Raw genomic sequence first — 27,831 nt, forward strand, 5'->3', positions numbered from 1 at the left:
TAATTTATTATTTGATTTAAACAGTTATGCATTTCATCAGTGTATTTCATCAACAAATATTTCCTCTACTGGTGACTGATATCTACCAGAATGAGGTTCCAGAATGTTGTCCCTGGCTCACATTTCAGAGAAAGAGTTCTAGACCAACAATCAGGCCCTTTCCTTCCCTGTCTGCCTTTCTCCCTACAAATGGCCTTTATTTAGTCCTTATAAAATGGCAAGAAACTCTCTGACCTGAGATGCTGCCCACCTACCCACTTTGAATCAAACACTAGGCTTGAGGACTACTGTACCTCAGTTCCTTGTAATCTGAGTCAAATACCTGGGCTGCTTCTCCTGAGCTCCAGTGTGAAGATAAAGTACCATCAGGCCTTAAGATACTAAAGGAGTATTCTGAATCACCCCCCAAATTAAACTAGGTTCATATACAGTATTTTTTCAATTGTGATGGAAAAAACATAGCCTAAAATTTATCATCTTAACCATTTTTAGGTTTGCAGTTCAGTGTTCACACTGTTGCACAACACATCTCCAGAACTTTTGCATCTTGTAAAACTGAAATTCTATACCCATTGAATAACAACTTCCCCTTTCTCCCTTCCCCCAACCCCTGACAACACCATTTTATTTTCTGTGTTTATGAATTTGACTACTTTAGATTCTTCCTATAAATGGAATCATACAGTATTTGTCCTTTTGTGACTGGCTTATTTCACATGGCATAATGTCTTCAAGTCTATTCATGTTATAGTATGTTATGGGATTTTCTTTTTTAAGGCCAAGTAATATCCCATTATATACATTTTATTTAGTAATTTGTCCATTGATGAACATTTGTGTTGCTTCTGACTCTAGACTATTGTGAATAATGCTACAATGAACATGGAGGTACAACTATCTCTTTGAGAGTCTGCTTTCATTTTTGTCTATTTACCCAGAAGTAGGATTGCTGGATTGTCAGGTAATTCTATTTTTTACTTTTTGGGGATCTTCTGTACTGTTTTCCACAGTGGGTACACCATTTTACATTCCTACCAACAGAGCACAAGGGTTTTCTCCACATCCTCACAACACTTATTTTCTAGTTGTTGTTGTTTTTTTTTACAGTCTTATGTAGTTATTATGTGTATTTTTATTGGCTTTTATTTTATGAAAAAAATATAACAACTCTTCATTAATCCAAATATTTTTAAAAATTTTTTTTAACGTTTATTTATTTTTGAGAGAGAGAGACAGAGCATGAACGGGGGAGGGGCAGAGAGAGAGGGAGACACAGAATCAGAAGCAGGCTCCAGGCTCTGAGCCATCAGCCCAGAGCCCGACGGGGGCTCGAACTCACGGACCGCGAGATCGTGACCTGAGCTGAAGTCGGACGCTTAACCCACTGAGCCACCCAGGCGCCCCAGTCCAAATATTTTAATTACCTGGAACACAGACAAGTAGTCTCCAAAGAAAAATAAGTAGTTTCTCCAATATGAAAGGAAATCACAGTAAGAACCAAAATTACAAATATACATTAAGGTAAACTATATTTAAAAATCAGAATGAAACAAGTGAATCATTTTTGCAATTGCTTGATCTTTTATATAATTAAAATAGTAAGAATTTGAATTTGTTTTTAGTCAGCTATTTGTTCAGACAATAGCATTGTATACATTTGAACATTACAAACGCTATGATATACTGCATTATAATAAGTTTAAAAATATTAAGCTGACTTTTTCAACTGTTTTTGAAATTCTATGGAAATAAACATATCAGAATGAATGGTGTGTGTTTCTCTGATACTTGAGAGATTTCTAAGAAGTTTTCCTATCAATAGTAGGAGGGCCTATTATAATATTAGTGCTTTAAAACTTACAAAGTACTGGGGCGCCTGAGTGGCTCAGTCAGTTAAGTGTCCGACTCTTGATTTTGTCTCAGGTCATGATCTCATGGTTTGTGAATTTGAGCCCCGGGTTGGGCTCTGCGCTGTCAGTGCAGAGCCTGCTTAGATTCTCTCTCTCCCTCTTTCTCTGCCCCTCCCCCTGCTCATGCTCGCTCTCTCTCTCTCTCTCTCTCTCTCAAAATAAACTTTAAAAAAAAAAGAAAAAGAAAAACTGAGGTACAAATTATCTGTCCAAAACCATATATATGAGTGGTTAGCTGAAACTCAAAGCCAGGTGTTCTCTCTCCAAATCCCTAACTCTTTTCACTCCTCCATGAGAAAACATAGTTCTATTTGGATTAGTTTAGTTTTGAAAATATTTTTTCACATCATTTTGGGGTCTCTAAATACACAGAACATTTTTTTTTCTTTTTTCAAATAAGGGCTCAATTAATTACATTCTGGACTTAGTCTCTGTGTGGGAAGTTAAAGCAAACATGCAATGCCAATACAGCTCCCGGTTATGAAGAGTCAACATGAAAACAAGTTATTGTCACACATCCAGATGACAGGGGTCAGCAGCCCACACCCACACAAGAGACTTGGCTTATGAAAGAAGAAGTTTGTAGATGAGGACCAGTGCCATGCTTTCCACTCCCTTCCTGCCTGCTATGCCTAGAATCTCATAGATCAGCAGAGATGCCTTCCAAGGCTTCCAAAATTACTGAGGGTTTGTGCAATTCTGGAAACAACAGCAACCCCAGGTTCTGCTAAAAGTCTAACGGATTGGTTAGTTCACTTTTTTTTTTTTTCTATGCCAGCCTAGGCCTCTTTCTCTCATAAGAGAAAGAATTTAAAATTCAGATATCATACAATCAATCAATACTAAGATAAAATAAAATAAAAAATAAAAATAAATAAAATTCAGATATTGAATTGCTGATGGCAAATTGTGATTTACCCATAAGAGGTTTGAAATAGGACTCTCAGGTGAATTATAAATTCTTAAACTTGGCTCATAGTAGGTATAAAAAGCATACATATATTCATATACATATATTTATAAGTTCATATTTCATATACATATATTTATAAGTTCATATATATACTGGGAAGTACATATATTACATATTATATAATTGTATATGGATACAGATATATCCACTAGGAGCCAGGAATCTCTCCAAAATATGCTGGAAATTTTGATAATTGAATGAATTCTTACGAAGTTTGGAAACTTAAAGAGAGAACAGTGGTAAAAGCCTATGTTTTGAAATTAGAAAGATACAGGCTTAGATGTTGGTTCTCCTACTTGCTGGCTGTGTGAACTTGGGCATACTGCTAACCCTGATTCCTTATCTGTAAAAGGGAAATAATAACATCTACCTTTTAGAATTTCTGTGAGAATTAAATGTAAAACAACGACAGGCTTTGCACACTTCCTGGCACATAGAATGTGCCAATACATTGTAACTGTTATTAGCACAGAGCCTTCCCATCATTTCTCTTGGCATCAATTCCTATAGAATAATCTTATTAAGGCTGAAGATATAGGTGATTAAGCTGAATCTATAATGACACTCTGACATAACTTAGAATTACATATTTGAATAATCCTTAGGGACAGTTTACTTAACACTTGTCTCTAGGGTACAGGAAAATGTTAGTTATTTGAGCTTTCTAAATTTAGTATTCCAAACCAACAAAAACTTAATACTTCTCCAAAAGAAATTTTGATAAGATTTTCTATTACTCACAACTGTTGATGAGTTACTTTTGCTTGTACTGAGTTGATCATTCTCACCTCTAGATGGAAAGCAATATTCAAAGCTCTTTTGGTTGAAAGTGATAGAAATGACACTCAAATTAGCTTAAGAAAAAGGGAATGTATTGGCTCCAGCAACTGGAAAGTTGAAGGGTTGGTTTAGCTTCAGATGGTGGTAAATGTTGCCAGAGCTCTGGCTCCCTCCGTGTGTTGGCATCATTCTGCAGAGAGCTTCTTCCATGAAGCCTGGGGTTAGGACCATAAGCTGCAGGCTTATGTGGTTCTTTCAGCTTGACAGCACAGAGTAAAAGGAGCTCCTCTCTCTCCTGGCAGCTATAGATCGGAGAGAAACAAATCATAGAGAAGATTCTTATTAGTTCAGAGTAGGTGGGGCACTGCGGTCATCTGGCTGGGACCACATGGCCTGGGGGGAGGAGATTCCCAAAAGAAAATCAAGATCTGATTCCTGACAAAGGAGGATGGTAAAGCAAGAGATACCAACAGCAGATAGTCTGAATTGGATTGTCTGAAAACAAGGACCTGAGCAAGGCCATCACGGCATCTATTAAAATATACACTATTTCATGGAACCACATAAAAATGTTTCAAAGGGCATTGGGATGGGACATGCTTGACTCATGACTTAGCTTCATGCTAAGCTCCACATGTGGTAAACATCTGCAAAAAAAAAAAAAAAAAAAAAAGAACTTGTTATCCTCATGTGTTCTGTATCCTAAGCAGTACGGTATGTGTGTGATTACATGGAAAAAAAGGAAATTATTTTTCCATATTGCAAAAGCAAATAATACTATTAATAAATAATAATCACATAAATTAATGAAAAAGAAACAAAGGAAATATTCCTCCATATAAAAAAAGGACATTGGGATATTAATAATAATAGTCTAAAATTTTGCAAACTTCAAAATAAGAACAAAAGAGTTACCATTCTATAACCGATTTACATAATACCAAAAATAAAACAAAAAGAAGACATTAGCATTACTTGCATTAGCAGATGACTGTTGAGTCCATTTTTCTAAGTGAAACAGTACAATTCTTTTTGCAAGGGAAAATAAGTTACTGTGAATACAAAGTGCAAAAAGGAAAACTCTATTTTCTTTGTTTAGCCCCATTGATGAAAATAATTTTTAAACTCCTGATTTCATTCCCCAGCATTTCAGTAACCAAGTTCATAAAATACTGATGCCTTTCAAATTAGAAGATTCTTGCTGAGACCTCACTCTGCTCTACAAACATGATCTCATCTTTCAGCTTGGTTACATTCCAAATCCAGGAGTGAGGGCAAGTTTATGATCAGGGAGGAAAAAAAGGAAAATATTTACATAAGCCCCATAATACAACTTTTCTAAAAATCAAAAAGAAATCCATGCTATATATATATAAACTCTCTGATAGAATCCAAATAGAGAATAGTCACAGAATATGGGGAAGAGGTTTGAAAAAACAGCCACCCTTTCTTTGCAATGGAAACATGAAAAAGAATGAGATGAGCCATCTGAAGACACCCTCCCAAGAGTGACACACCCAAAATTTGATGCCTTATTATCAATCTAGTGCACAGTGTCTCCCTAAATCACCAACATATTACATTAAAAATCCCATATGGAAGTTATCACATCCAAACATCAACTTACTAATTAATATGTAATAAACTGGCATCCCAGAAGTGAAATATCGCAATGAGGAAGCTTTTGCAACTCGTAAGCTGAACATCAAGACTTTTCCTTTCTTTTTTTTTTTTTTTTTTTTTTTTTTTTTTGGTTTATCTCCAGAGCCCTTCTGAAGGTCAACGGACACTGTACACCCTATCATACATGGTAAGTTACTAGTATCACTTTAGGAAAATCTAATTTTTCCTCAACTATTCTCTAAATATTTACTAAGTTAGGAATGCCTGGGTGGCTTAGTCGGTTAAACATCTGACTTTGGCTCAGGTCATGATCTCATGGCTCGTGAGTTTGAGCCCCGCGTTGGACTCTGTGCTGACAGATCAGAGACTGGAGCCTGCTTCGGATTCTATGTGTCTTTCTCTCTCTGCCGCTCCCCTGCTTGTGCTCTCTCTCAAAAATAAATAAAAACTTTAAAAAAAACTATTTCCTAACTTCTATCCTGACAGTTTTGGTATCTTATCTGTACCATTTCAATTTACCTAAATAGGGTATAGTGTAACACCACCAGCCTTTAGTCATGATGTCTTTACAACCAAATGTGAAAGGTAGACTGGACAGCTTATTCACTCAATACAATTAAGACATATTTATTCTACTCTGTATAATTCCATGTTAGATCTGTGTTTGAATTATGGAGTTTCTTTCCTTAACATTCTAATTTCATTGTAAACTCTTCCATTTTTGATTCAGATTTTTCAATCCATTTAGATTTGGATTAAGATTCACTCTGTTGTAGCTCTCTCTTTTCACTTACATATGTCCCTTAAAGTATGCCTTCGGGTCCCCCGCTTTGTCCAGCATACAGCCACTTATGCCTAGGTGTTCAGATAGCATTCCTTAAGTGAATGACTAAAAGCCCCAAAAAGTTCCAAAAAAAGGGAAGATACTGTTCCCAACATGCATTTTTAGCCAGCATTTATGCTGCCAACCCCTATTTTGCTGAATGAGTATGAGGAAAGCATTCTGTTCTTTCACTGGCGCCTTCAGGAAATGCTCATGGCTCAAGCAGAGAACTACTGCTTTCTGTTACCTCCCAGGTAAACCCCCTGCAGACCCTCACCCCATCTGCCCCAACTTACAACAGCAAGTCAGCAAGTCTCCAGCTGAAGTTTCCTTTCTTTTTTGTTTTTTTCTTTCTTTAAGGGATATTATTTTTTTAAGAGAGAGAGAGAGCACAAGCAGGAGAGGGGCAGAGGGAGAGAGAGAATCCCAAGCAGGCTCCATGCTCAGTGCAGAGCTCACTTGGGGCTCGACGCTATGACCTTGGGATGGATCACGACCTGAGCCCAAAGCAAGAGTCAGACGCTCAACCAACAGAGCTACCGGTACCCCAAAGTTTCCCTCCTTTAGGTCCCCTTGAGTTAGATCAGTGAATCCAAGGGGAAAGAGAGGGACAGCCCACTTCGGTGTGCATCCTACTAGGGACCTGGCTGCTAGGAAAGAGGTTCTCTGATCATGTGGGATGTTGTTCTAGATTAAGCAGTGTTCCCTCATTTGCCCCTCCCCCTCACCACTTCCTTTTGGTGACATTCATTGAAAAAATAGGTTAGAAGTCTGGGCTCTAGCCCAACAACAATGTCAAGTTTGAGTCCTGGCTCTGCTAATTCTGTGACCACAGGCCACTGAATCTCTCTGAAGCTCAGTTTCCTCAGCCATAATTGGGGGTTGGTAATTATTGCTGTGAAGATGAAATGACACACTCCATATAAAGTACCCAGCACAATAAGTGCTATTACATGTCAATTATCATTAGAACTTGTTGTCAGACATGAATTTAAATGTTGATTATTATCCCTACTTTGGATTCAAAAGGCAATCTAAATGTAAAGAGATGTATGGTTTTCACTCAGCTGTAGCCTGGCACAGAGGAAAGCTGAGGAACTATGTCCAAACTTCAGTCTTGTTACTTATTGTTTATTTATCTGTTCAGAAAAGTCTTCTCTTTTGTGAATTATGTCTGATAAGACCTGCCTCTCCATATATGTCAAGTACTGGCTCATAGCAAATACTTTATAAATGTCAGTTCTCACTCTCCAATCCAGAACGGATCGCTCTGGCAAGGTTCTAAATTGAAGATAAAGTGACTAATTAGATCAAGGGATAACAAATAAAACAGCAAAATCTGTTACCAGCTCTGCCACTAGCTAGCTGAGTAATCTTAAACTCTTTGGCTCTCCTACAGAGAAAAGCAGAATTTTCTATGGAGATGTATATAGATTTAATCATAGAGAAAGCAATCACTTGTATATAGTAAACTATGAGCTAACGTGATGAACTTTCCTACTCTTTTAAATCAAGAAAAATAATATATCATGATATATTTATTCTATAGGTGTTCTTGGACTCAATCTATAATGATCTCAAGAGCATTTTGATAGCATGTTATTTATTCTTAGATTAAGATGTGGTTAAATGTTAAGCATTTCACTTCCACCTACCAACATAAAAGCTACCCAAAACCATCTCTTTAGCTCACTTCTGTGTCCTCAACATGTTGAACTGTGCCTGGTATGTGTGAAGACCTATAATACTTGCTCAAGTAGTGAACAAAAGGATGATGGAAAATGGTTCTTTATGACATGCAGTCAGGGCTCCTATCTCAGATCACCTGATGTTTACAAGTTGTTGGGCAACTTCCCATTACTAAGCATTCTTTTCAACCCTTAAATGATAGACATGTTAGGCAAGAGGGTTCACGTCTCTGTAAAATCTGGTAACACAAGCAGGATCCAGTCAAGTACTAGGGTTTTTTTGTTTGTTTTGTATAGATTATAGTGCAATTTTAACAATAACAAGAAAAAAAATGAGGATCTGAGGCTTTAACTCTACAAGGTCAAAATCACTAATTAAAAAATAAACTTTTTTATTAAAAAAAAGAGATTACCTTATTTCAATAAAATGTTTTGACCTCTATTTTTGCTAAAGCACCTTCTTGTTTGGGCATTGCAGTAAAACTGTATGTCAACTTTGAGACTGTTAACCCCAAAATTCTATTTTGTTTGAGATAAACTCTTCTTACAGATTCATCTCAAAGAGAAGACATCTTGTTTTTCTGTTCAGGCATCTACTGATAAGCAGCCAGCTGTTTATGCTCCAAACACTTCGAACACACCCCAAACAATGAGATCTGTGAAACTGGAATGAAGCTTTGAAAAATATGAATAACAATGACAATTATGATAAAAGATTAGCTGCAGTATTCAATATTTTCTCATGCTCACTTTTATGTTTAAAACTAATAGTACTAGTTTGAGAGTACTAATATGTTTCGTACTCTACTAAAAACACTTCTTGCTTTAAGTTTCAACTGCCCACCCAAAATATCAATTGAAACCAAAAAGTAAGCACTTTCATTTATTTATATTTCTACATCTACAAATACCCAGAAAACACAGCATCCATACAGTATTATTTTTTAGAGGAAAGAAATATGCTCACAGTGGAATGTCTCTGATGTTTATATTAAATGAATGTAGATACTAATCTCTCAAAGAATCTGAAGACTTCCTTTCCGTCCTAGACAAAGTAGAGTCCTCTGATTTAATATTTAGTTTGTTCATTAATCATCTTAGCTCTGCATTTAAAAAAAGCCCAATATGTTTTACAAAGCAAAACTGCTGACTCCTTGTTTACTTAAAATATGGTAGAAGCAAGCATGAACGAATCATAGAAAATACATTTTCGTTATCAAAATACAAAAGATTAAAAACATACTCTGTCTACATTAATAAAACTTTCAAAGGGATCGCAACCAATTCTGTCAGCCTCAGAAGTTCCTATTTTGGCAGTTAAAAGAGAAGAACATGAAATATTTTGTGAATTATTTTTCTTTGTGGATAATTAAACACAAGCCATGAGAAAACAAATGTACAGATGTACACCATATTTTCATCACTCTGAAGACTAGAGTCATTTATTTGGAGATTTAATATTCAAAAGAACTATGTTTGAGACATGTTATTGACTCTTCTCCTAGATTAATGTTTTTTGGTAATTCTATCAAGCTTTGCCCCCGTGTTCTCCTTTTTATTTGAAGTAACTGAGTTTGGTTATCATCTTTCTTCTTCTAGGGAAGCCAAACACACTGCCAAATAACCATGCATATTATTAAGGTGTGAGTGTCGGGTGAGGGTTGGCTCTGTATGCTGACAGGCATATCACAAAAGCAACACCATTTCTCCTGGGGCCTGAAAGAATGTAGAATGTGTCTTCTTCTGTTGGGTGTGGGAACTGATGTTCATAAGTAGACACTGATAGGTAACTATATGTACACTATATTCATATATGTACACTACACACACACACACACACACACACACACACCCTAAACGTATATACACACTTACAACTATCATAAGGACTAGGCAGAAACAGTATACAGTGCCATAAGGCTGAAAATAGGGGATTTGATGTAGTGGGAAGAGAGAGATGTCAGGATAGCTTCCCTAATAAAGTGGGTGTATTATTAGCTTCCCTAATAGAGTGAGAATATGGGGGAAAAGAAAGTATTCCAGACTCAGGGAGCAGTGAGGAGGGTGCCCGGGGAGCTGGAGAAATGTCAGTGCCACCGAAACTCACATGCAAAGCTGATAGGGATGGAAGAGGAGATGAACTCAGAAACACAGGCAATTGTTAGATCAAGGAAAGCTTTATGGTTTTTTCTCCAAGGACACTGAAGGGTGAGAAGTGTGCTTGCATGCTGAAATCCTCACTCTGGCAGCAGAGCTCGCAGGAGGGTCTGGGGCAGTGGGGCTAGGTGTGGGGATCTCTCGTAGTGTTTCTGCTGTAGGAGAGTCACAGGGGGCCTGCTGCTAAACTGAGGATGGGAGCAGCAGAGACAAGAGAAGGTAATATCAACTGGCCAGTAAATGTAACCATCACCTTGGAGAAAGTAGAAACTTCATCCCTTAAAATGCTGCAAATTCCATGCAATAGATTTTCTCTCATCATAGAGTAAAGCCATCTGCTGTGTCACTGGGGTTTCTTCCACTTTTCTACTCATTCTGGAAAAGAGTCTGCCAGCTTAGATTCTATCAGCAGTACACCAGGGGGAGAGGGAAGGATGTCTGACAGTGAGTTTCCAGGCTATGGCAGAGATGGGAGGAATCTGAGGGGGGCCATATATCTTTGGGGGGGCCACCACTCAATCCAATACATTCTCCATTACCCCTCACAGCCAATTCATCCATAAGTCCTGGAGAATGCATCTTCCATTTTTATCTCTCAGCCATCTCTCCTCATTGCTATGAAGATGCTATGCTCCACTGCTTTATTGCCACGACCCCCACTAAAGGTACTTTGGGTCTCTTGAGAATTTCTGCAATGGCTGCCTAGCCATTGGTCTCCGGCTTCTTCTACTCTTGGCCCTCTCCTCAGAGTTCATTCCCTATAGAGCAGCTTTTTAAATATATAAATCAGACCATATCACTCACATGCTTAGAAACTTCCAAAGCACTTAGAACTCCCTTTGCACTTAGTACAAAATGTGGCATTATCCAGTGCCTGCTCCCATACCCAGCCATCCACCAGCCTCTCCTGCGAACAGGCCCAGCCATGTGGGCCTCCTTCTAACTGGCCAGAGAGGCTGCCTCTGGCTGCCCTGCGTAAGGTGTTCTCGGCTACCCTCTAACACAGCACCCTATCCGTGACCCCTTAGCATTTCTCCACTTGGAATTCATTTACCAGTTTAGTCGCCATCTCTTGGCACTGCACCCCTCAGAGGTAGGAACCAAGCCCTTCTTACTCAGCACTATATATCCAGTGATTGGCTAAGTACATGGTGGACGCCCAATACGTAATTTGTTAAACAAATGATTGAGCTGATTAATTAATGGTTCCCATTGCTTATAGAACTAAGAACAAAACTTGCCTGGCATTCCAGGTCCCTGGCCTCTAGTCACCACCTACCACTTATGCTGCTCATGGGCCACTCTCAGTGGGAAGCCCCAGCTTCTACATATTCTGTCTTATCTTCCCACTTTGATTCATGCCATTTTCTCCTTCAGGAATGTCTACTCCCTCCTTTTGTTTACTACATCTTGGTTGTTTTTCTAGACCATTTGAAATCTCTCCTCCTCCAGGAAGCCTTCTTGACATCACCTCCACCTATGTTATTCTCTCCCACCTCTGTTTTCTTCTGGCTACTTTGTGGCACAAACTGTTCTAAGTGATTCTCACCTTTGCCTCCAACTGGACTAAAAGGTATAAGAGTAACTCTGTTTTATGCTTCTTTGAACGACATTATAGGAACTGAGACAATGCAATGTCCCAGAAACCAGCTGGGACTATTTTCTAGTCTCAGTCCTGTCCACAAGTAGCCATGTGACCCGGGGCACTTTACCTCACCTCTCAGTTTATTTTCTTTATGTGTAAAATAAGGGGTTAGACCATATTATGTCAAGCCTCCTTTAGTCCTAAAATGACAAAATTTTAATAATCAATCCATTTATTTAACAAATTTGCTTCAGAAGTGGCTATAGAGATTTAGTTATTATATAAGGAACTCAGAAGAGTGCCAGGAACTGAGAAAGCCCTCACTAAATGAGTTGCTGGTTACTTCATTTTTTTTTTCCAGCATGAAAATGAAGGCTTGGTGATTTAAATAAAGTAACCCAAGGTCAACAGCAGGCAATGACAAAGCCCATGACCTCCAACTTAAAAAAAAAAAAAGCTTTCCCATGTGATAATAACATGTGATAATATGTTGTGATAATAACAGTCACCTTACATACAGAGATTTTATAATTTAAGATTTTATTTATTTATTTTTAAATGTTTCTTTATTTATTTTTGAGAGAGAGAGAGAGAGAGAGAGTGCATTCAAGTAGGGGATGGGCAAAGAGAGGGGAAGAGAATCCCAAGCAGGCCCCATGCTGTCAGCACACAGCCTGACACGGGGCTCAATCTCAGGAACTGTGAGACCATGACCTGAGCCGAAGTCAAGAGTCAGATACTTAACTGACTGAGCCAGGTGGCCCCAAAGATCTTATTATTTTTAAGTAATCTCTACACCCAACACAAGGCTCGAACTTAAAACCTTGCAATCAAGAATTGCATGCTCTACTGACTGATCCAGCCAAGCGCCCCTACAGGGATTTTAGTTTATAAACCTTTTCATAATCATCTTATTTCACCTCCGTACCAACCCTGTGAGGCAGGTATTATTATATTATTTTTCACACAAGTGAAAGTTCAGTGAAGTTCAGGGGGGCTGAATCACTTGCTGAAGGTCTCACAACCAAGTGAGCAGGTAAACAAGGATCACACCCAAGACTTGAGCCCCCCAGCCTAAATTGTCTCTAATATGCCACACCACACTGCAGCAAGGTACAATTAATGAAGTGAACATTGTCAAATCACGTTTCTGCCAATAAAAGCGTAAGCTAAAAACATACCGACAGAAAACTTAGCAACTTAGAAAACTTAAGAACAATCATTGGATGAATTGAAGTGATAGTTTCTGCTATTCTACTCTAGTGGTCTTCCAGATCCATCCAGGGCTCAGTGCATGTGCGGTTCTCATTAATACTAATGTGAATCGCACACGCCAGCTCTTCACAGAAAACACACCCGAAAGCACTCAGCCATTTAAGAGGCAGAAACTTCCAAGAGTCAGGCACAAGAAGTCATGTGACTAGGCACCCTGCTACCCACTGACTCTGTCTGCAGACATAGTGTGTAAGCTTCATAACTCAAACTATTTTTCCCCCTGAACATCCTTTGAAGGTTGGGAAGATGCAAAAAGATGCATTTCAGGATCAATCCCAAGCCAAAAGGGGAGGTTGGAAAGCATTTATGGTTTGTTTACTTTTTTTTTTTTTTTTTAAGATTTTATTTTTAAGTAATCTCTACACCCCACACGGGGCTTGTGCTCACAACCCTGAGACGAAGAGTCACATGCTCCACCAGCTGAGCCCCTGGTTTGTTTCCTTTTTAAAAGCTAAAATGGATTTATATTTTCAGACTCTTTCACCATGGGAAATTTAGACTGACTAGCAAATTTCCAGGAAGGTCATTTCCCTCAATTTGAGTGAAACTGTGGAAAGAGGCCTGGACTACAAGGCCCAGGACATGGGTTCTAGTTCTAGCTCCAGTTTTAGCTTCTTTACTTGGATAAATCCCTTAAACTCGAGCCTCAGTTTCCCTGCTTGAAAAAGAAAACAGATTAAAAATAAACAGAGGGGCACCTGAGCAGCTCAGTTGGTTAAGCGTCTGACCGGCTCACGTCATGATCTCACAGTTTGTGAGTTTGAGCTCCACATCTGGCTCTGTGCTGACAGCTCAGAGCCTGAAGCCTGCTTCGGATTCTGTGTCTCCCTCTCTCTGCCCCGCCCCTGCTCACCCTCTCCCTCTCTCTCTCTCAAAAATAAATATTAAAAATTAAAAATAAATAAATAAATAATAAACAGAAAAATATCTGTCGTGCCTACTTCACAGGGGCATCATGAGATATTGTTTGTGAAAGTATTTTGCCTACTATAAAGTATTCCTCAAATAATTAATTAATATTACTGCTCCCAAAAGGTGAACCTGAGGGGGAAAAAAAAAAAGCCTCCATTTGCAAAGTATATATGCATATCCTGCCACCTAGTGGCCACATGAAGTTATTTTTAATTTTGCTCCTGGTATTAAGATCAAATTAAAGATATAAACCTTGTTAATATTTTTAGAAACTTTGACCCAATCCACTCAACTTATCAAATCTCCCATCAACTTTTTCTGACTCTATGTTTTATCACCGATGGAGCAGAAAAAATAATCATCAGAAACATAATTACAAAACATTAATCTATTTGAACTAAAATTTATAACCTGCCTAACACCACATTTTTTTCCATGTCAGATCTGGGTTTTTTTACCCCAGCATATAATCATTTAACATGAGAGTAGTTATCAGGTGCTGCCTTGTGCCAGGGCTACAGCAGGCAATGAAACAAAGTTCCTGCTTTTAAGCGAGCTTACATCATAGTGGCAGAGGCAATCAACGGATAAATATAAAATATGTTAGTTGATAACGAGTTGTATGAGAAGAAACAGAGTAGGGAATAGAGAGTGACTGGCAAGGCAGTACACGTTCCACTTCAGATACCATTATCAGGAAAAGCCTCTCAATAGGAAACCTAAAGTGAGTGGAGGCACCTGGGTGGCTCAGTCGATTAAGTGTTCAACTCTTGATTTTGACTCAGGTCATGATCTCATGGTTCACGGGATCGAGTCTGGCTTCAGGCTCTGCGCTGACAGCATGGAGCCTGCTTGGGATTCTCTCTCTCTCTCTCTCTCTCTCTCTCCCTCTGCTCCTCCCCTGCTCGTGCTCACACTCTCAAAATAAATAAAATAAACATTAAAAAAAAAAAAAAAAGGAAACCTAAAGGAAGTGAAGGAGAAAAATGCTAAAATTTGGGAGGCAAGAGTATTTGACTCCGATGGAACAGAAGGTACAAAATCCTGAAAATGGTGTAAGTTTGACATGACTGAAGAACAGCAAGGCCAGTGGAGCAGAGAATAAGGGGGTGGTAGGGATGCCAGGTTGGTAGAGGCCATGGTTAGGAATTCACATTTGGCATTGGGATCCCTGAGTCCAATAGGAAGGCATTGGAGGGTTATGAGTAGTGGAATGACCTAATCATTCTGAGTAACCCTCTGACAAACAAAATAAAATACCAAATAACCTGACAGACAAGTTTAATGGAATGCCTGGGGAGAAATGGTTCCCGTAAGAACATAAATTTCTCAAAACATTTATACAAGCAGCTCTTTTAAGGGAACTCACAGGGAGGGTGATACAAGAAGAATGCATAACATCTTTACACTGAAATAAGTTAAGTCAGGAAAGCCAGAGTTATTTTTACTCATGATTGCCTCAAAAAAAAAAAAAAAACTTTGGTAACAATTGTGCATAAATGCTGAAGACACTCTTCAACGCAGAAAATAAATATTTACTGAATGTCCACTACAGGTAGGTGACCTGGCAAGTTCAGTTTGGATCACACAAGACAGGACTCTGACCTTAAAAGCACTCAGAAGACATCTAAGGAGATAAAAGGCATGCACATAAAAGACAACACAAAGCAATGTATAAATGCTGAAGGGGAGCTGGTGCCAAGGCCACAGTTCATGGGAGAAAGGGCTTTGTGAGCTGCAGGAACTGAGGCAGGGAACACGGTGGGGGCAGGGTTAGGAGAGGTGGCCTGGGTCTAGGACAGAACCCAAAAAAGTCAAGAAGCTGTGCCTGGAATTAGAGGCTCACAAAATTTTAGAACTGGAAGAAACTCATCACAAGAAAAAAAAAAAAAATCTGTGTCTATGTATGGTAATGGTTGTTAACTAGACTTATTGTGGTGATCATTTCGCAATAGAGAGATGATACTCGACTTACAATGGTTTGATTTACAGTTTTTCAATGGTGTAAAGGTGATACGCATCCAGTAGAAAGCACACTTTGAATTTTGAATTGTGATCTTTTCCCAGGCTATCCATATGCAGTACAATGCTCTCTCGTGATGCTGGGCAGTGAGCCGAAGCTCCCACTCAGCCACACAATCACAAGGGTACAAAGCCAATACACCTACAACTACACTGTACCCATACAACTATCCGGGTTTTCACTTTTAGTACAGTATTCAATCAGTTACATAAGATATTTAACACTTATAAGGGTGCCTGGGGTGCTCAGTCAGTTAAGCGTCTGACTCAATTTTAGCTCAGGTCACGATCTTATGGTTAATGAGATTGAGTCTCTCGGCCGGCTCCATGCAGACAGTGTGGAGCTTGCTTGGGATTCTCTCTTTCCCTCTCCTTCTGCCCCCACCCCACTTGTGCACTGCTCTCTCTCTCAAAATAAATAAACTTTAAAAAACAGATATTCGGGTGCCTGGGTGGCTCAGTCTGTTGACCGACCGACTTTGGCTCAGGTCATGATCTCAGGGTGCATGAGTTCAAGCCCCACATTGGGCTCTGTGCTGACAGCTCAGAGCCTGGAGACTGCTTTGGATTATGTCTCCCCATCTCTCTCTGCCCCTCCCCCATTCACGCATGCACGCTCTAATATAAAAAAAATTTCTTTAAATTTTTTAAAAAGGTATTTAACACACTGTAAAATAGGTTTGGGTGGCTCAATTGGTTGAACATCTGACTGATGGTTTGAGTTCAAACCTCATGTCAGGCTTACTGCTGTCAGCAAGGAGCCTGCTTCAGATCCTCTGTCCCGTCTCTCTCTGCCCCTCCCCCCCCAAAATAAATAAATATTTTTTAAAAAAAAGAAGGAATAAAATAGGTTTTGTGTTACATGATTTTGCCCACCTGTAGGCTGACCTAAGTGTTCTGAGCACATTTAAGGTGGGCTAGGCTAAGCTATGATGTTTAGTAGGTTAGGTGTATTAATCATGTTTTTGACTTACAATATTTTCAACTCAGGATGGGTTTATCAGGATATAATACCATTATAAGTTGAGGAGGATCTGTATACAAATATTGAATCATTATATTGTATACCTGAAAATAACATAATGTTATATGTCAATCATACACACCTCGGTAAGAAAGAAAAAAAATTGGAGATGCTTCAATCTATTGCTCTTGTTTTATAAAAGAGGAAAATCATATCAAGATCCTATACTCTTAGTGACAGATCTGGACCTAGAACAAAAGCTCTTGAGTTTCAGTCCATTGCTTTTGCACATCACCACCAGGAAAATGACAGTGAGCTTATTGAATTCTCAAAATTATTCATCAAGGTTGGAATGGAGCCTCATGGGACCATGGAGAGAATGACCAGTATGCTGGTTAGAAAAAGGATACAGATATAGCAGCCAGATGGTCACGTAGATGGAAAGTAACTAGACATAAGATAATAGACAATATCTATTGGTCTTTGCCACTGGCTCCTGGCACAGAGCTCCTAAAACCCTTGTTAATTTCCCAAGTGACAAGAGCACTGGGAGCATCTTTTGTTCTAGTATTTGGTCTTTGACCCTGCTTCCTGACATAGGGCTCCTTAAATCCTTGTAATTTTCTGGGTGATAGGACTGTCTTCTTCTAAGAAGGTGACTCTGGATGAAAGCTGGTCACTGGAAAGACTAAGCCATGATTAGAAGCTTGGAATTTTCAGACCACCCCCCATTCTCCTAGAGAAGAGCTCAAAATGGAGTTAACCATCAATGATACCTATGGATAAGGATTCCAAAAAAAAAAAAAAAAAAAAAAAAAAAAAAAATCCCCAAGCTACGAGGTTCAGGGAGCTTCCAGATTGGTGAACACATGAAATGCTGGGGGAGTAGTGTCCCTGGAGAGGGCATGGAATCTTCCCTGCCCCTTTCCACATACCTTGTCCTTCACATCTCTTTCATCTGGCTGTTCATCTGTATCCTTTATCTTAGTTATTTTGTTAACATTTATTTATTTATTTTGAGAGAGAGAGTGCACGTGCACGAGCAGGGGAGGGGCAGAGAGAGAGCGAGAGAGAGAATACCAAGCAGGAGAGGAAAGTGAGCTGAGAGCCAAATCTTATTCGTCCCAGAGAAGGACAAGAATCAAGGCTAACTTGGGTCCACTTTCCTCTCTCTTTTCTTTTCACTTCTCCACTCTTCCGTTATCTTCATTCATTAAACAATATTGAACTCATGCCAAGCAGACAGTGTTAGTCACTACAAGAGATGCAAAAAATGAAAGGGACATTGGGTCACATTAGTCTTGCTCTGAGTCTGATGGTGAGGAGAGAATGTGTATGGCAAATATCTTAAACAGAAAGAAGAGAGTAAGGACTTTGACAGAGCACTAAATGTTTAATGTACTAGTTGTTGAAGGTATATTCTATAAATGGAGGACCTTTCTCTTTGTCTATGGGCTGCTCCCTGGTCTTTGGCAACATTAAATGAATGAATGAATGGGAAATAAAACTGGAAAAGTAGGTGAAAACCTGAAGAGCCTTGGATGACAAGCTAAATTTTCACTATTTTTGCTTATTTAAAGACTGTCAGGTGCATAGACTTGGATTGAGAATAATCCTTGTTTCATGACATACTCTCATCATTGGATCATCCTTTATTAAATAATAAACTAACTAGTTAGTTTTAACAAGGCAAATAAACATCCATGAACCCAGCCCCAACATAAAACCTACCACTTAACTTTGTCTATCTGTGCACACCTTTCTTCCTACCCCCTACCTCACCCTCCAGGCGGAATCCTGCTCCTCAATCTTGTCTCCATAATTGCCTTTCTTTTCTCTTTCTTTTTAAATTTTTTTTTAATGTTTATTTTTGAGACAGGGAGAGACAGAGTATGACCGGAGGAGGGGCAGAGAGAGAGTAAGACACAGAATCTGAAGCAGGCTCCAGGCTCTGAGCTGTCAGCACAGAGCCCAGCATGGTGCCTGAACCCACAAACTGTGAGATCATAACCTGAGCTGAAGTCAGACGCTCAACTGACTGAGCCACCCAGGCATCCCTTTCTTTTTGAGAGAGAAAGAGAGAGAGAGAGAGAGAGAGAGAGAGTGCAGGGGTGGGGCAGAGGGAGAGGGAGAGAGAGAATCTTAAGTAGTCTCCATCCCCAACACGGAGCTGACAGGGGCTCGATGTCTTGAACCGTGAGATCAGGACCTGAGCCGAAATCAAGTCGGACACTTAACCAACTGGGCCACCCAGGCGCCCCCTCCTTACTTTTCTTCTTAATAGGTTTGTTTTAACAGATAGATGATAAATATTTCCTAAAAGTACTTTTTAGTTGTTTATGATTTTCTTCAAAGAGTACCATGTCATAAGCTTTTGGGACATATATTTTTTCACTGAATCTGTTGTATGATATGCCAGTATGTATATATGCCAGTTTATTCATTCACACTCCTGTCAGCAGATGAGTTATTCCCTGGTGTCTGCTATTGTTAACTGTACTGTTAAGAACATTCTCTACATGTTTCTTGGTGTAGATGGGCTGGAGTTTCTTTTGGGGATTTATCTAAGAGTGCAATTTCTGGGTTGTAGAGTATGTGAAATTTCAATTTTAGAAAATATGGGGTGCCCGGGTGGCTCAGTCAGTTAAGTGTCTGACTTTGGCTCAGGTCATGATCTCACCATTTGTGGTTTGAGCCCCACGTCGGGCTCTGTGCTGACAGCTCAGAGCCGGGAGCCTGCTTCCAGTTCTGTGTCTCCCTCTCTCTCTGGCCCTTCCCTGCTCATGCTCTGTCTCACTCTCTCTCTCAAAAATAAATAAACATTAAAAAAAATACAAAAAAAAAAAAAAAGAAAAGAACGCCGAACTTTCAGAAAGTGTTTACATCAATATGCTCTCTTCAGACTCATTTTAACTTCTTAAAAAATTTTGTTTAATGTTTTTATTTATTTTTGAGACAGAGAGAGGCAGAGCATGAGCAGGGGAGGGGCAGAGAGAGGGAGACACAGTATCCAAAGCAGGCTCCAGGCTGTCAGGACAGAGCCCGACACAGGGCTCGAACTCACGGACTGTGAGATCATGACCCGAGCTGAAATTGGACGCTTAACCGACTGAGCCACCCAGGCACCCCAGACTCATTTTAGCTTAATCACCTCTTTTAAGGCTCTATTTAAATACAGTCACATTATGAGGTACTGAGGGTTAGGACATCAACATACAAATTTTGCAGGGTAAGGGGGTTACACAATTCAGCCTATAACACCTTCTATTCCTTATTTACTAAAAGTTGATATATGAATGGAAATTGAATTATATCAAATGCTTTTTTTTGCATCTATTAATAAGATCGTGTTGTTTTCCTCCTTTAACTGTTAATGTGATTATTTTCACTTGTGCTAATTTTAATATATGTTTATTATAAGTCGGTATACTATATTCAAACTTATTTTTCACTCTTCTTTCAGGTTCACCCCCTTCATCCTATGAAGGGTAGCAAAATAGACCACCCTAAAATATACCCCTTTGGTACACTGATTATTTTGATTGTATGTACTTGGAAACAGCAAATTCAGGGAAAAGTTTTCTCTGAACTAACATGTGCCTAAAGACAGATCCTCTAATAGGAATTCACTTGTCACAAATCCCCTCCCCAGGAGTTTCATCAACCAGGGAGGATTGACCCTTGTCACAGGAGATGAGAAGCCAACACCAAATCCTAACAAACTTTGTCACAAGCTGTCATACCTCAGATCTGTTCTTCCAAGGGCTCATTCACCTCTCCTAAAAATCAGTTATTCTTCCCTAATGGGCCTATGTTTCCCCCTCCTCTTTTCTTGTTAAGATGAAATTTAAGTCTAAATTCTAAGCCACTTCAGAGTTACTCATTTTTCCCTGGGTATCTTTCATAAATACATGAGGCATATATGCTAATAAATTTCTGTTTTTGTTTATCTTTTATTACAAGGGTCTCAACTAGGAACCCAGGAAGGTACGGAGAAAATTATTTTTCCTCCCCTATATCTATAATCAGCACAAAGCAAGAAAAAGTTTTTCCAATTTGTGTCAAGTAAAAGCCTACTCCTGAATTTGGTAATCTTTAAAAAAATTTTTTTTACATAAAGTATGCAATCTTGTAAAAAAAATTTTTTTAAGCAGAAATTTAAATCCACAGACATTTCAGCTCCTTTCTAATGGGTTTTAAAAATGGGGTGCAATGAATAGAAGCCCAAGACTTGATCCATGAAAATAATATAATAATAACAATTTTACTTATTATTGTTGGTATTTGTTGTGGATTAAATTGTATTCCCAAAAAAGTATATGCAAGTCCTAACCTCCCTATCCCCATATCTGTAAATGTCATCTTATTTGGAAATAAGGTCTTTGCAGACATAATTGAGATGTAAGATGAACTGTCCACAAGATAAGGAATGCCAAGGATTGCTGGCAAACCAGAAGCTAAGAGAAAGGCATGGGTAGATTCTCCCCTGCAGCATGTCCCTGCCAACATCAGGATCTCAGACTTCAACCCTCCAGAATTAAGGGAGAATATATTTCTGTTGTTTCCCATCATCCAGCCCGTGGTACTTTGTATTTGCAAACAAATACAGTATCTCTTAAGTCCGGTAAGCATCCAACTTCGGCTCAGGTCATGATCTCACAGCTCCTGAGTTCGAGCCTCACGTGGGACTCTGTGCTGACAGCTCAGACCGTGGAGCCTGCTTCAAATTCTGTGTCTCCCTCTCCCTCTGCCTCTTCCCCACTCATGTTCTGTCTCTCTCTCTCTCTCTCTCTCTCAAAAATAAACATTAAAGAAAATTTAAAAAAATAAAAAGAATAACTGTCTTTACTAAAGAGAGTAAATGCCTCTCTAAATCACAAGATTCCCAGTTTACTCTGAAATTAATTCCCAGCTAGTTATATAAAACTTTGTCATGGGGCGCCTGGGTGGCTCAGTCGGTTAAGCGGCCGACTTCGGCTCAGGTCATGATCTCTCGGTCCGTGAGTTCGAGCCCCGCGTCGGGCTCTGTGCTGACATCTCGGAGCCTGGAGCCTGTTTCAGATTCTGTGTCTCCCTCTCTCTGACCCTCCCCCATTCATGCTCAGTCTCTCTCTGTCTCAAAAATAAATAAACGTTAAAAAAAACAAAAAACTGGGGCACCTGGGTGGCGCAGTCGGTTAAGCGTGCGACTTCAGCCAGGTCACGATCTCGCGGTCCGGGAGTTCGAGCCCCGCGTCAGGCTCTGGGCTGATGGCTCAGAGCCTGGAGCCTGTTTCCGGTTCTGTGTCTCCCTCTCTCTTTGCCCCTCCCCCATTCATGCTCTGTCTCTCTCTGTCCCAGAAAAAATAAATAAACGTTGAAAAAGAAATTAAAAAAAACAAAAACAAAAAAACCAAAAAACTTTGTCAGATAAATGTCACATAAATAGCCTTAAAGATCAAGCAGGGAAGAGGAAAACATCTTAGTGATAGACCCAAAGCCTAAAATTAATCTTTTGAGTTCTTTAACCTATTGGTTTTGTATTTTATAAGGTCTACCTTCTTAGTACGATTGCTTTGTCTTTTACTTCTGAGATTGCATCTTATATACTTCTCCACTTTAAACAAATTATGTACAATTGTTAGGCAAGTACCAATTATGGCAAGACATTAGTTAAAATTAAAGCACTTCTTTTGATTATTGTGCATAAAAAACATTCATTCTGCTTTTGTGTGTGTGTCCATTTCTTCCCAGTACTTTATTATGAATTTTTTCAAACAAATAGCAAAGATGAAATAAATTTGAGTACCAGTATGTCACTATCTACCATTTTACCATTAACATTTTTGTACACTTGTTTCATCACCTATCCATTCCTCTATTGATCCATTAATCCACCTAATTTTCTGATGCATTTCCAAGTAAGTTTGAGAAATCAGTACATTTCCCCCTACATACTTCAACTTGTGTATAATTGACTAGTGTCAAATATTTTTCAGTTTAATTTCTTTTGACGTAAAATGTACATACAATAAAATGTTCAGATCTTAAGTGAACATTCAGAGTTTTGACAAGTAATATGCCTGTGTCACCCTAAACTCTATCAAAATACAGAATATTAACATTACCTAAGAAGGTTTCCTCATACTCCTCCTGGTCATTTCCCACCCCCCTCCACCCCCACCCCTCCCAAGCCACTACTTTTCTGATTGTTTTTCGTCCTTTTGCCTGTTCTAGAACCTCATTCATCATTCTTATTTTATTTTATTTTATTTTATTTTATTTTATTTTATGTAAGTATTTATTTTACCAGGAACCAAATACAGAGGTATTTTAATTTCATTGGATTCTATTTAATGTAAGTATTTATTTTACCAGGAACCAAATACAGAGGTAATTTAATTTCACTGGATTTATGATGCTTTGTTTGGACTCTCTCTTAAGAAAAGTTGAAGTGGGTACGCTAATCATCATCCTGCTTTTTTTTTTTTAATTTTTAATGCTTATTTTTTGAAGGAGAGAGAGAGAGACAGAGTGTGAGCAGGGGAGGGGCAGAGAGAGAGGGAAACACAGAACCTGAAGCAGGCTTCAGGCTCTGAGCTGTCAGCACAGAGCCCACAATGAGGCTCGAACTCACTGAGCTATGAGATCATGACCTGAGCCAAAGTCAGATGCTTAACCAACTGAGCCACCCAGGTGCCCCATCATTATTCTGCTTTTAAAATGGACTTTGCTCAGATAAAAATGTGTGCATCAGTAGGAAGGTAGACAGTCAAATCACTATATGTAAATTTTTTTTATTACACAAGCCATTTGTTAACTTCCACATCTAACAGGAAGGATAAAACTTAGAGGAGAATCTTTCATTCACAAAACTGTGGCAAATTTTGTATTTTTATTTTTTTATTTTTTTTAATTTTGTTTATTCATTTGTTTTTTGAAACGGGGGGGGGGGGGGGGAGGGGCGGCGCAGAGGCACAGAATCCGAAGCAGGTTCCAGGCTCCAAGCTAACAGCACAGAGCCCCACATGGGGCTCCGACTCACAAACGGTGAGATCATGACCAGAGAAGTCAGATGCTTAACCAACTGAGCCACCCAAGTACCCCAAATTTTGTAATTTTAAAATGAGATTGTGATATAATAAAAATTAAATATTTGGTCTTTGTTCCAGTTCCTGGCATAGAGGTCCTAAAACCCTTGAAATCTGTAGAGCGATGAGTAACTTTTCTATGGTAACAAGATGATTCAAGGTGGGAGCCCCTAGCTAGTTCCAGGATGGGGGGCTAGCCGTCAAATAAACCACTGGGTAACCAGAGAGTTCGAACTTTTAGCCCCACTTCCCTGGTCTTCAGGGAGGGGAAAGGAGTCAGGAGACTGAGTTCAATTACTAATGGCCAATAATTTAATCAGTTGTGCCTGTGTAACAAAACCTAGATAAAAGCCCCTAGATGATGGGGTCTGGGAGCTTCCAGGCTGGTAAACACAATGATGGGCCCAGAGGGAGGCCTGTTCAAGACAGCATGGAAAGTCTGTGCACACACACTCAACCTCTCCCACCAATACCTCACCCTATGCAACCCTGCAGTTTGGCTCTTCCCAAGTTGTATTCTTTATAACGAGCTGGTAAGTATAATAAATAAGGTGTTTTTTTCTGTGCTAAGTCATTCTAGGGAATTATCAAACTTGAGGTGGGGCAAGGGGCTTCATGGAAACCCCTAAATTTTAGTCTGCTGGGCAGAAGTGTGAGTACCCAGGCTTTCTACATGTTCACTATTAACAATGGCTTAAATTTCTGCTTCTCAGTTATGTTTTAATAGGAATATGGCCCATGACCACTAACTATGTATTTGGTGCTACCTTCTCCTTATAAACGCTAGTGTCAGAGAATTATATAAAATAAGTGAGGTGCTAAAGCTCCTGTTGAGAGATTAAGAGATCATCAACATAATAGAAAAATAAAGTTGAAGGTTTAATTGGGATTGTGCTTTTCTGTTACTCAATTAGTCCAGTAAGTAGACCAACTCTGATGACAGTTTGGAACCATGTAAAAGCAGCTCAGAAATGGGGAAGCTCTTCTCAAGCTCATGCCACTGTGGGTCATTATGTATCATCTTTCCTGAGGCTCAAAACAGATTCTGGAGTCATTTGAGAGATGTCTCTCAACCCTTTGTTTTTTCGTTCCAATTGAAAATCTCTTTCCTGATGCTGCTCATCAGGTTTTCAAATGACTGCTGCCATTTCCATATTTTGGTCACATTATGTATTTTATTCTGATTTGCTTGCAAGCCCTTCATGTTGAGGTATTTCAAGGATTTATCGAGGAAGAATTTGGTGTAGTTATAACATATGCCAACCTAGGAATGCTGCTTTTTTTCTTTAATATTAACTAATCTCTACACCCACCATGGGGCTTGAACTTATAACCCCGAGATCAAGAGTTGCATGCTCACCTGAGTCAGCAGGCACCCCTAGGAATGCTGCTTTTTATACAAGGGTCATTTCTTTTGCTAGGTATTAGCAACCTAAACGTTTATTCTTCATACTTATTCATTTTAAGTGTTGAAGTAAATGTTAAGTTTCTCCGGCAACATACACAATCCTTAGTTTTCTTATTGCAATTCTGATTTGTCTTTTTCTTGCATATTACTAGTGTGGATTATAGTTAATGTCTTCAACTTTATTAAGTTCTTAGACATCTTCTTAATACTGCTTCATCTCCTCTATTCACTTGTTTAGACCCACAGATTATTCAGTAAGAGATCCTGCTGCATTGCCATGACCTCTCAATATCTTAACAAGAGCTTTTAGCACCAGCAAGTATCTTCTTTATTTGGACAGTTCATTTTGGCCTCAATCCTTTGCAGCCATCTGCTGTGGCAGTTGGGGCTCAAAGGTGCCAGAGGGACCCACAGCCCCAGCAGAGACATTCCACATACCTGAAGAGTTTCCTCAGTGGTGGAGCTAACAGGGCTTCTGTCCCCTGCTCCATATCTGCTTTTTAATCAAACAAAAAAAAGAAAGTAAACTATTATAATATTTAATATACACAATGACACAGGTACCTAGACTAAGGAATGTAGGTAGACATTTGTTGTATTCATGGATGCCCAGCATTTTTTTATTAGCCTTTCCACATGGGTAGAAATTCCCACATTATGAGGCCATTCGCCTCGCTTGAACACACAGCAGGTGCAGTGGCTCTGCCAGTTAGTGATACCATCAGACTTCGATTCATTGATTCAGGAGTAAGTAAGAAAGGAAATTAATTGGGCTCTGAAAGGAATGTCTATCCTTGATGGCACAGTTGATGGCAGAGGCATCCAACTTTGGGGGGGTAGCGAGGACTGTAAGGTCAAGTTCCTGATGCAGAGAGGTCACCGTGAAAGACAGCAGGAGCAACTTGAGTAAAGTTTAGTGGGGCAGTTGATAGCAGCAATTTCCATTTAAGGCTAGTTCCACAGCAGGTGTGGAGTATTCCTGAAGTTTAGCTTTGAGTCTAGACTTCTCAACAATTTTGTGAGCTCCCTAATATCTGGTCCTTTTCCTGCTTAAATTAGCTAAGGTAGACTCTGTTCTTCGCAATTAGAAACTCTGATACAGCAAGATATTGGGAGTGTAAGTGGGAGCTAATAGTCGCAACCTTACTCAATAGTGAGTATTAACAGGAATAAAATTGTTCATTTTCAGCACACTGTAGTTGCAATTTTCATGGCTCTGCTTAAGAGTCACATAGGATATTATGTGGTATAATAAAATATAGGTATTTAATTTTGTTCCCCAATCCTGGCACAGAGCTCCTAAAGCCCTTGGAATCTCCGGATAGAAGCATGGGAGTGCCTTTGTTATTCAACACAAACCCTTTGTGACCACACCCGAGTTTGTGCTAACAAGGCGGCTCCGGGTGAGGCCCCTAGATTGCTTCAAAATGTGAGCTGGTCACCAGAAAGACCATTGATTAGAAGGTTGGAACTTGCAGCCCCATCCCCGACCTCCAAGTAGGGACCAGAGATTGAATTCCGTAAAAACTCTTAAACAAGAAGGTACAGGGAACTTCCCTGTCAGTCAACACACACTGAAGGGTCTGAAGGTTGGCTGCCAAGGAGAGGGTATGGAAGTTCCACACAGGCTCCCCTCACCTCCACCCCTTATCTTGCTCTGTGCATGTCTTCCATTTGGCTGTTCCTGAGTTGTATCCTTCATAATAAACCTCTAAATGTAAGAAAAGTATTTTTCTGAGTTTCGTGAGGCATTCTAGCAAATTATGCACTTAAGGAGGGGTCATGGGAACCCCATGGGCAGAAGTGTGGATGGCCTGGGTACCCCGTTTGTGAGTGGCATCTAAAGTACGGGCAGTCGTATGGGACTGAGCCCTTAACCTGCTGGGTTTGTGCTAACTCCTGACAGTGTCAGAATTGAATTAAATTACTAGAAACCCTGTTGTTGTTGGAGAACTGGTTGTTGGTGTCAGAAAAATCACACATTATATAGTTTGACTTTAAAAGGTTTCTGCAAATAAGACACAAACTGAAAATAATAACAGAAGCAGTATTATAACAGAAGTATTAATAAACAGCAGTGTTAATAAACAGAAGTATATTATGAGTTTTCCAGGTAAAAACTGTGGCACTTGATTAGATATAACAAGTAGTTATAGAATGAAGAAGAAAATCTCTGCTTTTTAAAAACTCATGCTATGGAAAGAACATTTTGAAAGTTGATCTATAAAATTATCTCCATCGTTTGGCAATTTTGTTCCCCAAAATGATGTAACTGTTACCTCTAAAGTCTTGCCTGGACAGTAAAAAGACTTGGAGATGTAATTTATGATTTGTTTAAAAACTTCAACAGGTTTTGAAACTATTTGCTAAAAATACTAAAAATGCAAAATCTCCTGGTTCACAAAAACATTGGTTAACATCAGGAAAGAAAGAAATTTACTAGCCAGGTCTTAAAAACTGAAAAATTTGTGTAATGAATTATAAAAATGAGTATCAAGACTTAGTAAGTACATGGTGCCTGGGTGGCTCGGTCATTAAGCATCTGACTTCGGCTCAGGTCACAATCTCACTGTTCGTGAGTTCAAGTCCCACATTGGGTGACCCCGAGCCCTGCTTCAGGTGAGCCCCGCTTCTTTCTCTC

General features: G+C 39.3%; 1 long non-coding RNA gene across 1 annotated transcript in view; it reads right to left on the reverse strand.

The window, feature by feature from the left end:
• Positions 1–3,416: 3,416 nt before the first annotated feature.
• LOC113599256 (uncharacterized) overlaps positions 3,417–27,831 on the reverse strand; it is a 35,552-nt gene continuing 11,137 nt past the window's right edge. Inside the window, exon 2 of the long non-coding RNA XR_003420015.2 lies at positions 3,417–3,965. This is a non-coding gene — a long non-coding RNA (uncharacterized LOC113599256). The remainder of the gene's footprint in view (positions 3,966–27,831) is intronic.

Source organism: Acinonyx jubatus, chromosome C1, assembly GCF_027475565.1.
Source record: "Acinonyx jubatus isolate Ajub_Pintada_27869175 chromosome C1, VMU_Ajub_asm_v1.0, whole genome shotgun sequence".
Lineage (NCBI taxonomy): Eukaryota > Metazoa > Chordata > Mammalia > Carnivora > Felidae > Acinonyx > Acinonyx jubatus.